This window comes from Coregonus lavaretus (assembly GCF_964263955.1).
Source record: "Coregonus lavaretus genome assembly, chromosome: 21".
Lineage (NCBI taxonomy): Eukaryota > Metazoa > Chordata > Actinopteri > Salmoniformes > Salmonidae > Coregonus > Coregonus lavaretus.
The window spans coordinates 14102588-14114681 of NC_140008.1; the positions used below are offsets into that span (position 1 = coordinate 14102588).

The window sequence follows — 12094 nt, forward strand, 5'->3', positions numbered from 1 at the left end:
TTTCATCAAACGTCAAATTTCGAAGTTTTTCCAAAAGTCAAATTTCGAAGTGTTTAAGGTTAAGTTTGGGCATTAACTCCACATTTTTAAGGTTAGGGTTAAGTTCAGGCATTAACTCCAAATTCTTAAGGTTAGGCATTAACTCAGAATGGTTAAGGTAATGGTTAAGGTTTGGGATAGGCTTAAAACAAAAATATATCAAAAACTATAGCTGGATTTGAACTTAAAACCTTTAAAATCAGAAGTTTACACCCATTCACCATCCCAGTCCACAACACCCTAGCAAAACCGAGACCTACTTGAAGGTAACAGCATTCACTGTTGCCCCGAGTGGCCGGTTTCCACGTCATCGCCCAATGTCCTCAGACATGGATGGATGTCGAATACTGACTTGCATCATGGGTGACCTGGCTGCTTAATAGGGCGTTGGGCCATCATGAGCCGCCAGAACAGCTTCAATGCACCTTGCCATAGGTTCTACAAGTGTCTGGAACTTCCTGTGTGGAAGCACCCCATGCTTTCCACAGCTAAGATGCTTTATGTTAGTGTTTCCTTTATTTTGGCATTTACATGCAGCAGCAGGCTATGCGGAAAATGGAACCACAGAGTTTATACTGTCTTTGATGGAACAGCTGGATAGGGGAAACGGCTTGAGTTGCGCAAAAAGGAATATAACATTGCGTATAAAGTTTGGAATGACACAATTTCATGTGTACAACATCTTAACATCTGCATCACCATACTGAGAGCTTTGCCGTTTCTAAAAGGACGTATCTGGGTGTTTTTGGAGCCTTCATGTTTTTTCAGGGCCCCATATTACACAACGAGGATGAAGAAGTGATTTGCTGTTTGGGGTAAATTTCTCAAAAACATGTGATATACAAAAAAGGTGTCTGGACCCTTCTATAACATGCCATTTACATCAAAAATAGAGATTTGGTTGTAAAAAAGGAAACTTCTCCTTTAATGTGGAACTTATTGCAGCAATTTATTGGAGGCCTTCATGGCTTGGATAGCTGTCAAATTGAAAAGCAGAAAATGCAATATCCATATGTTATCATGTTCATTTAGCATTATCTGCTAAGTCAGCTAAACTGTGGGTAACTTAATAAACCACAGCATTCTTCACAGTGATACTGTATTGGCTGGCTTTCAGATTTTCCACAGAAGCGTGGGCCAAGAATTTAGGCTACATGAAAACAGTTATTTTAAGTGTTTTATACAAGCTGTTCTTTGACAAGGTCCTCCTGCCCTGCCCTGGTATGCCTGTGTTGTTTGCACAGTAGGCTATGATATGACCTTGTCATAAATGCTATGGGCAGGTAGCCTAGCGGTTAAGAGCGTTGGGCCAGTAGGTCGCTGGTTCGAATCCCTGAGTTGACTAGGTGAAAAATCTGTCTATGTGCCATTGAGCAAGGCACTTAACCCTAATTGCTCCTATAAATCAATATGGATAAGAGCATCTGCTAAATGACTAAAATGTCAATGTAAAATCAAGTCCTATCCTCTTGGGCCAGTGGTGAGTTGCGGAGGCAGAGGGGCATGACACATGACACATAGAGCACGGCGCTTGTAACGCCAAGGTAGTGGGTTCGATCCCCGGGACCACCCATACACAAAAATGTATGCACCCATGACTGTAAGTCGCTTTGGATAAAAGCGTCTGCTAAATGGCATATTATTATTATTATTATTATTATTATTACTAGGGGGCACGTGAAGTGTGTGTGTGATGACATTTCAGGGGTTGTCTGAGGACAGGATGTGTGCCTTCTGCAGCACTGAATAAGGGAGTAAACGCAGCACCCTTCAACGCAGAATAAAATCCTATTTTATCATGATAAGAGGAATGCACAGAAGTACAGGAACAATAATAAGAGCTGTAGTTTATGTTTATAACACGGTAATACATGTACATAAACATAAAAACTTTGAGTAACTGTAGATATGAGAGCATAAAAGTTATTATAATGGCCATATTTCGGATCTTCACGCTTCTGTGAAATGGGTTCCTACTACATTGGCCAACGCAGCGGCTAGTGAACATGAGTAGGATTATTGCCTTGCTCCCTGCATTCATTCCTTTGTTAGGGGGCGTCCTGCTCAAGGGAAAGACGGGCTCTTTCTATTCGCTGAAAAGATAGGTGTGTCAGGGGGGGTTTGTGGTTCTTTCACACCAGCTGTCAATCATAACGTCAGTTCCGGCTCGCGGGCAGCGCTCTGTGGGCTGTATGTGGGCGATTTTGACAGCAGCAGAGTTGTTTAGGAGACAAACAAGGACGTGTTGAAGGGGACTATTCTTTCCCTCCTCGTTCCACCCGAACTCACACTGACAGCTTCTCAACGCACGGAGGTTTCTGACGGTATGTCGGCTTCGGATCGGCCTGTCCACTTTAAGGTAGATCGATTTGAGAGGTTTATTATTGCACATATTGATGTGACTCTCAATGCATTGCTTGCTTCATGACTGATATCACATAATTTCTAGACTATATGGTTTTGACATGGAATTGAAGTGTTAACATTGGAATTTGCCTGTGTTCATCGACTGATATTTTTGAAGGAAGTTATCCCATTCATGATAGTTTCATCCAAAAAACGGATAAATCAATGAATGCTTGTTGCGACAAAATATCTGGGGCCATTGTTATTGTACAATCGAGTACGCCTGCGCATCCGACGTATGTATATGATACATGCTTTTTGGGATGTAGGCCAATGGCTATTCATCGCTCCAGGGGTCCATACTGCAGGGGGTCCGCGAAAATATACAGTACCAGTCAAAAGTTTGGACACACCTACTCATTCAAGGGTTTTTCTTTATTTTTACTATTTTTTACATTGTAGAATAATAGTGAAGACATCAAAACTATGAAATAACACATATGGGATCATGTAGTAACCAAAAAAGTGTTAAACAAATCAAAATATATTTTATATTTGAGATTCTTTAAATAGCCACCATTTTCCTTGATGACAGCTTTGCACACTTTTGGCATTCTCTCAACCAGCTTCATGAGGTAGTCACCTGGAATGCATTTCAATTAACAGGTGTGCCTTCTTAAAAGTTAATTTGTGGAATTTCTTTTTTAATGTGTTTGAGCCAATCAGTTGTGTTGTGACAAGGTAGGGGGGTATACAGAAGATAGCCCTATTTGGTAAAAGACCAAGTCCATATTATGGCAAGAACAGCTCAAATAAGCAATGAGAAACAAAAGTCCAACAACAGTCAATACAGAACATTTAAAGTTTCTTCAAGCGCAGTCGCAAAAACCATCAAGCGCTATGATGAAACTGGCTCTCATGAGGACCGCCACAGTAATGGAAGACCCAGAGACCTCTGCTGCAGAGGATAGGTTCATAATAGAGTTACCAGCCTCAGAAATTGCAGCCCAAATAAATGCTTCACAGAGTTCAAGTCACAGACACATCTCAACATCAACTGTTCAGAGGGGACTGTGTGAATCAGGCCTTCATGGTTCAATTGCTGCAAAGAGACCACTACTAAAGGACACCAATAAGAAGAAGAGACCTGCTTGGGCCAAGAAACACGAGCAATGAACATTAGACCGGTGGAAATTTGTCGTTTGGTCTGGAGTCCAAATTGGAGATTTTTGGTTCCAACCGCTGTGTCTTTGTGAGACGCGGTGTGGGTGAAAGGATAATCTCCGCATGTGTAGTTCCCACCGTAAAGCATGGAGGAGGAGGTGTTATGGTGTGGGGGTGCTTTGCTGGTGACACTGTCTGGAATTTATTTAGAATGCACTCTTAACCAGCATGGCTACCACAGCATTCTGCAGCGATACGCCATCCCATCTGGTTTGGGCTTAGTGGGACTATCATTTGTTTTTCAACAGGACAATAACCCAACACACCTCCAGGTTGTGTAAGGGCTGTTTGACCAAGAAGGAGAGTGATGGAGTGCTGCATCAGATGAGACCTGGCCTCCACAATCCCCCGACCTCAACCCAATTGAGATGGTTTGTGATGAGTCGGACGGCAGAGTGAAGGAAAAGCAGCCAACAAGTGCTAAGCATATGTAGGAACTTCTTCAAGACTATTGGAAAAGCATTCCATGTGAAGGGTGGCTATTTGAAGAATCTCAAATATAAAATATATTTTGATTTGTTTAACACTTTTTTGGTTACTACATGATTCCATATGTGTTATTTCATAGTTTTGTTGTCTTCACTGTTATTCTACAATGTAGAAAAATCTAAAAAATAAAGAAAAACCCTTGAATGAGTAGGTGTGTCCAAACTTTTGACTGGTACTGTATATATATATATATATATATATATATATATATACTGTGGGGAAAATAAGTATTTAGTCAGCCACCAATTGTGCAAGTTCTCCCACTTAAAAAGATGAGAGAGGCCTGTAATTTCATCATAGGTACACGTCAACTATGACAGACAAATTGAGGGAAATAAATCCAGAAAATCACATTGTAGGATTTTTAATGAATTTATTTGCAAATTATGGTGGAAAATAAGTATTTGGTCACCTACAAACAAGCAAGATTTCTGGCTCTCACAGACCTGTAACTTCTTCTTTAAGAGGCTCCTCTGTCCTCCACTCGTTACCTGTATTAATGGCACCTGTTTGAACTTGTTCTCAGTATAAAAGACACCTGTCCACAACCTCAAACAGTCACACTCCAAACTCCACTATGGCCAAGACCAAAGAGCTGTCAAAGGACACCAGAAACAAAATTGTAGACATGCACCAGGCTGGGAAGACTGAATCTGCAATAGGTAAGCAGCTTGGTTTGAAGAAATCAACTGTGGGAGCAATTATTAGGAAATGGAAGACATACAAGACCACTGATAATCTCCCTCGATCTGGGGCTCCACGCAAGATCTCACCCCGTGGGGTCAAAATGATCACAAGAACGGTGAGCAAAAATCCCAGAACCACACGGGGGGACCTAGTGAATGACCTGCAGAGAGCTGGGACCAAAGTAACAAAGCCTACCATCAGTAACACACTACGCCGCCAGGGACTCAAATCCTGCAGTGCCAGACGTGTCCCCCTGCTTAAGCCAGTACATGTCCAGGCCCGTCTGAAGTTTCCTAGAGTGCATTTGGATGATCCAGAAGAGGATTGGGAGAATGTCATATGGTCAGATGAAACCAAAATATAACTTTTTGGTAAAAACTCAACTCGTCGTGTTTGGAGGACAAAGAATACTGAGTTGCATCCAAAGAACACCATAACTACTGTGAAGCATGGGGGTGGAAACATCATGCTTTGGGGCTGTTTTTCTGCAAAGGGACCAGGACGACTGATCCGTGTAAAGGAAATAATTAATGGGGCCATGTATCGTGAGATTTTGAGTGAAAACCTCCTTCCATCAGCAAGGGCATTGAATATGAAACGTGGCTGGGTCTTTCAGCATGACAATGATCCCAAACACACCGCCCGGGCAACGAAGGAGTGGCTTCGTAAGAAGCATTTCAAGGTCCTGGAGTGGCCTAGCCAGTCTCCAGATCTTAACCCCATAGAAAATCTTTGGAGGGAGTTGAAAGTCCGTGTTGCCCAGCGACAGCCCCAAAACATCACTGCTCTAGAGGAGATCTGCATGGAGGAATGGGCCAAAATACCAGCAACAGTGTGTGAAAACCCTGTGAAGACTTACAGAAAACGTTTGACCTGTGTCATTGCTAACAAAGGGTATATAACAAAGTATTGAGAAACTTTTGTTATTGAACAAATACTTATTTTCCACCATAATTTGCAAATAAATTCATTAAAAATCCTACAATGTGATTTTCTGAATTTTTTTTTCTCATTTTGTCTGTCATAGTTGACGTGTACCTATGATGAAAATTACAGGCCTCTCTCATCTTTTTAAGTGGGAGATCTTGCACAATTGGTGGCTGACTAAATACTTTTTTTCCCCACTGTATATATATATATATATATTTAATAATAACGTTTATTTGTTTCTATTATTTCAATGGTTTAATGAATATCGCTAGCAACAACAGAATAAACTCATTTTGAATGACATACCTACAGTAGAAAAGAGGAGAATGTTTTCTTTCTAAAGATGTCAACTTTATTTCTCAACTCCTAATATTGAACAAATTAAACTAATTGGAGCCAATTACACTCACTGTAGTATCTGACATAGGCTTTGAAAAAGTACCTGCTACCAGTGCAGCAAGTGCCGCTGGCTGCTGCTAAGCTTTCTTGACTTGGACATACATTTTTTACCAACACCTTCGTTTAACCAGCTAAACAGCTGCTCTTAGCGAAAATGTGTTTGGAGATACCTTTCTATCTAATAGGCTATGTTAGAGTTTACAATTCCTCTTCCAATTATAATGTGGGGAGGTCAAAATAATGAAAAACTACAAAATCTATTCATTTTTAAATGTGAATTACTTCGCCTTGCCATTCTCATTCAGCTGATGATAAGACAAGACATGCATTCCTTGGGTCGCCAGTTTGCCTGGGAGGGGGTCCCAGGTTGAAGACCCCTGGGTTAGGCTACTTCTATAAATAATGTATTGGAAAATTGCCAGGAGAGTTTTGTAACATGTGAGCTTTGTAACATTCTTATACATAATTAGGCTACAAGTTGCACATGCATGACATTGTTGAGTTTGCTACAGTGTCATGTGTTGTGTTTGCCCCAGGCTTAGGCTACATGTTGGACAATGCACACTTATTGAAACAAAGTAACACATGATTTCCCTACTGAAGCCTATCCTTATCCTGATAATTGGAGTTTGATGTTTGTGTTTATTTTTTATATTTTTTTCTCATAATAATTTTGCTCAGAATGAGTATAGTATTATGTTGAGTATGACTAGCCTACACTTTGAAGTTGGTCTTGATATGGCAAATAGGGGCGAGAGGCGGTGTTGAGGACAGAATCAGTGATGACGCTAAAATGTGTGTCTGGGAGGACAGGTGTTGGGAGAAAGCTTGGAGGCCTGTTGATAGTGAATGGGTATTATTGTAAGGGAAGAGGAAGCATGTGTTGAGGGTTGGCTCAGTGCTCAGGGTGACCATCCTTCTGTCCTGGCCTGCAGGTTTGCCTCTCCTCTAATCATGAGGATATTTCCAGGTTCGCTCAGTTTTTAGTATAAATATACTTTATTCATAATATCTATAAACGATATACTATTATACTTATCTATACTTTTGTATGTGTGTATACAGATGGGATGGAATGGTCCCCCATGTGTGTCTGAATGGTCAGGTCTTTATAATGGGCTTCATAATAAGTTTATAAAGGGTTTGTGAAGGATATAGAAGTACAATATAACGTTATTTCTAGACTGCTGATGGTTAGTTCATATCTACATTTTGTACATAACGTGGTGCTGAAATTACTTGCTTTTTTAGCAGATCAAAGTCAAGCACATTACACAAAATACATATTCATCAAACAAAATTGTAGTCTAGTATGTGTATAATGCTTCCCGTGAAATGATCTCATATGAAGGGAATCAACAACCTACCTACCTTTCAGTGCCAAATCGCACACTTCCTCTGTGAGTCTGAAACTTGACCCAAATCCTGCCGTTCCTGTCCCTGCCCCAGTCCCCCAAGCTACAGGAATGCTGCCTGGGTTTTTCCACGTCCAGGCTGGTTGTGATTTTAACCCACTTGTTACCTTTTATTTTATTTATATTTTTTATATTTTTTAGGGGGTAGATCAGCTTTAATGTTGCAGATAGATTGTAACTTCCATCAATGTAATTGTCTGCATCACTTCCAATCCCCCATATGTCTGCATCACTTCCAATCCCCCACTTGTTACCTTCTTTTAGTCATCTAAAATTTTCAGAATTTGGTAGACATACAAGTTGCGGTCAAATATATTGGCACCCTTGCACTTTACAATGGAGTGCAATGGAGCAGATGTATTCTCTTTTAAAAACTGGTTGAATGGCTATATATATTTGTTGTACTTTTACCCCTTTTTCTCCCCAATTTTGTGATATCCAATTGGTAGTTACAGTCTTGTCCCATCACTGCAACTCCAGTACGGACTCGGGAGAGGCGAAGGTCGAGAGCCATGCGTCCTCTGAAACACGACCCTGCCAAGTCACACTGCTTCTTGACACACTGCTCGTTTAACCCGGAAGCCAGCTGCACCAATGTGTCGGAGGAAACACCATCCAGCTGGCAACCGAAGTCAGCTTGCAGGCGCCCGGCCCGCCACAAGGAGTCGCTAGAGCTCGATGGGACAAGGACATCCCGGCCTGCCAAAACCTCCCCTAGCCCGGACGACGCTTGGCCAGTTGTGAGCTGCCTCATGGGTCTCCCGGTCACGGCCGGCTGTGACACAGCCTGGGATCGAACCTGGGTCTGTAGTGACGCCTCAAGCACTGCGATGCCTTGAATAGCTATTTTGACGTGTAGGCACCTGCAACTAACCACAGTTGAGAAAAATTACACAGTAAATGAGAATCCCTTGCCTCCAACCAAAGGAATTAGAATGTTGAATAGTTTAGTCCAGGCCATTTTTTGCTTTGAAGTGAAAAATCTAAATTTCATTTTATAAATTTTTTATTTAACCTGTACAGTTGTAAATCAAACAAATACACGTGCGAACACCAAATGTTTTTTTTTATTTCATCTTATTAGAGAATAAATAGTGAATCGTGCAAGGGTGCCAATATATTTTACCACAACTGTAGATCACAGTATTCTCTGTGAGGTTTGGTAAGGATAGCCTGGACAGACACTGACTGCACTGTGTGGTGGTAGTTGAGGGTTACATAAGTCTCTCTGGTTGCTGCCTTGGGGCCCTTGTTCGTACTGCCAGGGCCATGTGGACGTGGAGTTTGCCTTCAGTTCAAAGGTCACCCTCCCCTCAGTGAAACTTTCTACCCCGGCCCTCTTCACGCTGAAAAGTTTCTACTTGGTTTAAGATCCAGCAATGATCTGCCATTGTTGCATATCCCAAAATCTTTCAAAAATGGAGTTATTTTCATTCATTTCATACAAGGAGATCTACTCACTTTTCTTCTTATGTGATTATACAGTTGGTTCCAAGCTAAGGTCCCTGAGGATCGCATTTTCAGTTGCAATTGATTGAGTCAATTGATCTGACATTTATGTATGAGCTATTCCTCAACAGCCCTTCAAATGTGCACCTGCAAAACTGTTCTCTCCCCTGCACCAAAGATAGAGTTTAAGCGGCCAGTTGAGTTGGTTACTGCATGCACTGAAAGAACCCAAAGGATCGTCTTTAGTTTTCAAAAAGGTATCGTTTCTCGTCAGAGCTTTTCATGCAACTTCACATCATGCTGCACAGAGATATAGTTTAGAAACACTGCAGATGAATAGTTCCTACATAATGTCGATGACCCACAATCTCAGGACTTAGTCCCTTCCTAACCACGTGTTGTGCATGTTTAGTCTATTCCTTAAGAGCTATGGGAGACTTCTCCTGCTCTGTCCTTAGGCAGTCTGTTTCTATGTGGCTTGGCTGCACTGTGAGAGACTTGTCTCTACTCTAGGAACCTGAGACCTGTAATCAGCGTGTGCTTGGTTGCTTTAGACAGCTGCATAGAGACGCAGAGACAGAGGAAGAAAGAGACAGGGAGAAAGAAAGAGAGACAGAGGGGCTTTTTCTTTTCTCCTCAAACAGGACTTTCCGGTTTCCTCTTAACTGCTTTCTTTCTTGCATTTATCACCGGTCTTTCTCTGTGAGTCCATAAAGAACATGTTGTCAGTAGGTTTGTAACAAGAATCCTCTTTCAGAAGCCTGGTATGCATGTTCATTAGGAAACTTTGTTGAAACAGTTGAGAGTCCCTTCTGAAGAGAAATGACACCATACACCAGTAAAAGGCTGCTGTAATACAGAGGACCTGTTCATGGAGGTATTGGGATGCTTTTGAGCGTGTGTGTGTGTTGGTGATCTCGCCATCACGGTTGACAACTCCGTTGTGTCCTCCTCCCAGAGTGCGAAGAGCCTTGGCGTGACCCTGGACAACACCCTGTCGTTCTCCGCTAACATCAAGGCGGTGACCCGATCCTGTAGGTTCATGCTCTACAACATTCGGAGAGTACGACCCTGCCTTACACAGGAAGCGGCACATGTCCTAATCCAGGCACTTGTCATCTCCCGTCTGGATTACTGCAACTCGCTGTTGGCTGGGCTCCCTGCCTGTGCCATTAAACCCCTACAACTCATCCAGAACGCCGCAGCCCATCTGGTGTTCAACCTTCCCAAGTTCTCTCACGTCACCCCGCTCCTCCGCACACTCCACTGGCTTCCAGTTGAAGCTCGCATCTGCTACAAGACCATGGTGCTTGCCTACGGAGCTGTGAGGGGAACGGCACCTCCGTACCTTCAGGCTCTGATCAGTCCCTACACCCAAACGAGGGCATTGCGTTCATCCACCTCTGGCCTGCTGGCCCCCCTACCTCTGCGGAAACACAGTTCCCGCTCAGCCCAGTCAAAACTGTTTGCTGCTCTGGCACTCCAATGGTGGAACAAGCTCCCTTACGACGCCAGGACAGCGGAGTCACTCACCACCTTCCGGAGACACTTGAAACCCCACCTCTTTAAGGAATACCTGGGATAGGATAAAGTAATCCTTCTACCCCCCCCTTACCCCACCCCCCAAAAAATAAAAATATATATATTGTAAAGTGGTTATCCCACTGGCTATAAGGTGAATGCACCAATTTGTAAGTTGCTCTGGATAAGAGCATCTGCTAAATGACGTAAATGTAAATGTAAATGTTGGTGCTTGTGTGTGTGTGCGTGCGTGTGTTCATGCACGTGTGCACTTGTTTGTACATGTGTGTATGTGTATCTGTGTACTTCTCTGTCTGTGCACGAGTGATCTCTATCTCTCTCTAGTAACCATTGGATTAGCTCCAGAGCAGTGACGTGCGGTAAGGTCTGATGCCGGGTACGCACTTTCTATCCCCATCTCTCACGCACACGCACACGCACTCATAAAGCAGATTTTTGCTACGGTGTTTATCGGTATGACAGGATCACAAACATAACCATCAAACAACCACAACCAACCATCAAACAGCATCAGGTAGGCGGCGCAACCATTAGACACACATTCACAGGCCCTAATAGCTTGTGACCTACGCAAATGCCCTGCACGAACAGGCGACTTACAGCACCACAGACAGCGACCCAAATGCCAGCGAGTAGGCCTACTTGTAGACAGCAATACACATACAAAATGCCAAGTAGTCAGTGCTACTGATTGAGATATATACTAACACAATAGACATGTAATGCAATAATGGTAGACGGCACTACTGTAAATAAACACTAGCACTTACAATTAAACGTAAACAAAGTCCATCCGTCTTTCCTACTGGGTAAAGACATCAGTGACTAAACTGTAGAACTCCTCCCTGTTGGCCCTCAGTTTTAAAAGTCTCTCTGTCTCGATGGAGATGATGGCAAGGGATGAGAGTCGTCCTTGATCTGTCCGGTTTAGACTGTATGTCTTTATCTGTTTCAGTGCAGAAAATGACCTCTGAACGGATGCTGTTGTGGCTGGTATAGTGAGGACCAGCTGCAGTAACTTTGTCGCCTCGGGACAGTCTGTGTCAGGTCATGCTGGAACAAAAAGCTGAGGAGCTGTCCAGGTGATTTGTCTCATACTATTTGTGAACTGTACAAGATCAGCCGTAGCCCTTTCCTGCAGTCCTCATGGGTTGAATGTTATTCATATTTTTCATAATTTCATAATTAATAAACATTCTTTCAAAAAACCTGCCGAAAATCCAATGTTTCTATGTCAAACAGTTTTGTTATATTTCAGTCTTTTGTGATATATATAAAGTGTAATATTGGGATGCAAACTCAAAATGTAATACATTTCAGCTCTTTATCTGACATGGTACAGGTGTCTTCTTTTTTTTAAAGCCCATAACCATGTGTGTGAGGTGTATACTTTTGTTTCATAGTACCTGTAATATTTTGACAGGCTCTCGTTTGCTGGTGTCTAACTTTTGTTACTTTGTTTAGAATTTTTTTGCAGTCCACTAAGCCAAGGAAATTAATTTCACCAAAGTGGTCAAACCTGGCTCTTATCTGAACATTGATATTGTCCAGTATGTTGTAGTAGATTCGCCCCC

At 42.4% G+C, this 12094-nt stretch overlaps 1 protein-coding gene across 2 annotated transcripts in view; it reads left to right on the plus strand.

Moving 5' to 3' along the window:
- The first annotated feature begins 2243 nt into the window (after nt 1-2243).
- Nucleotides 2244-12094, plus strand: part of LOC311149237 (peroxisome proliferator-activated receptor alpha-like) — a 59683-nt gene continuing 49832 nt past the window's right edge. Inside the window, exon 1 of one of the 2 annotated variants that reach the window (XM_084186323.1) lies at nt 2244-2398. The gene's annotated coding sequence lies outside the window, so the exon portion shown is untranslated. The remainder of the gene's footprint in view (nt 2399-12094) is intronic. The other variant, XM_084186324.1, reaches the window with a different exon arrangement.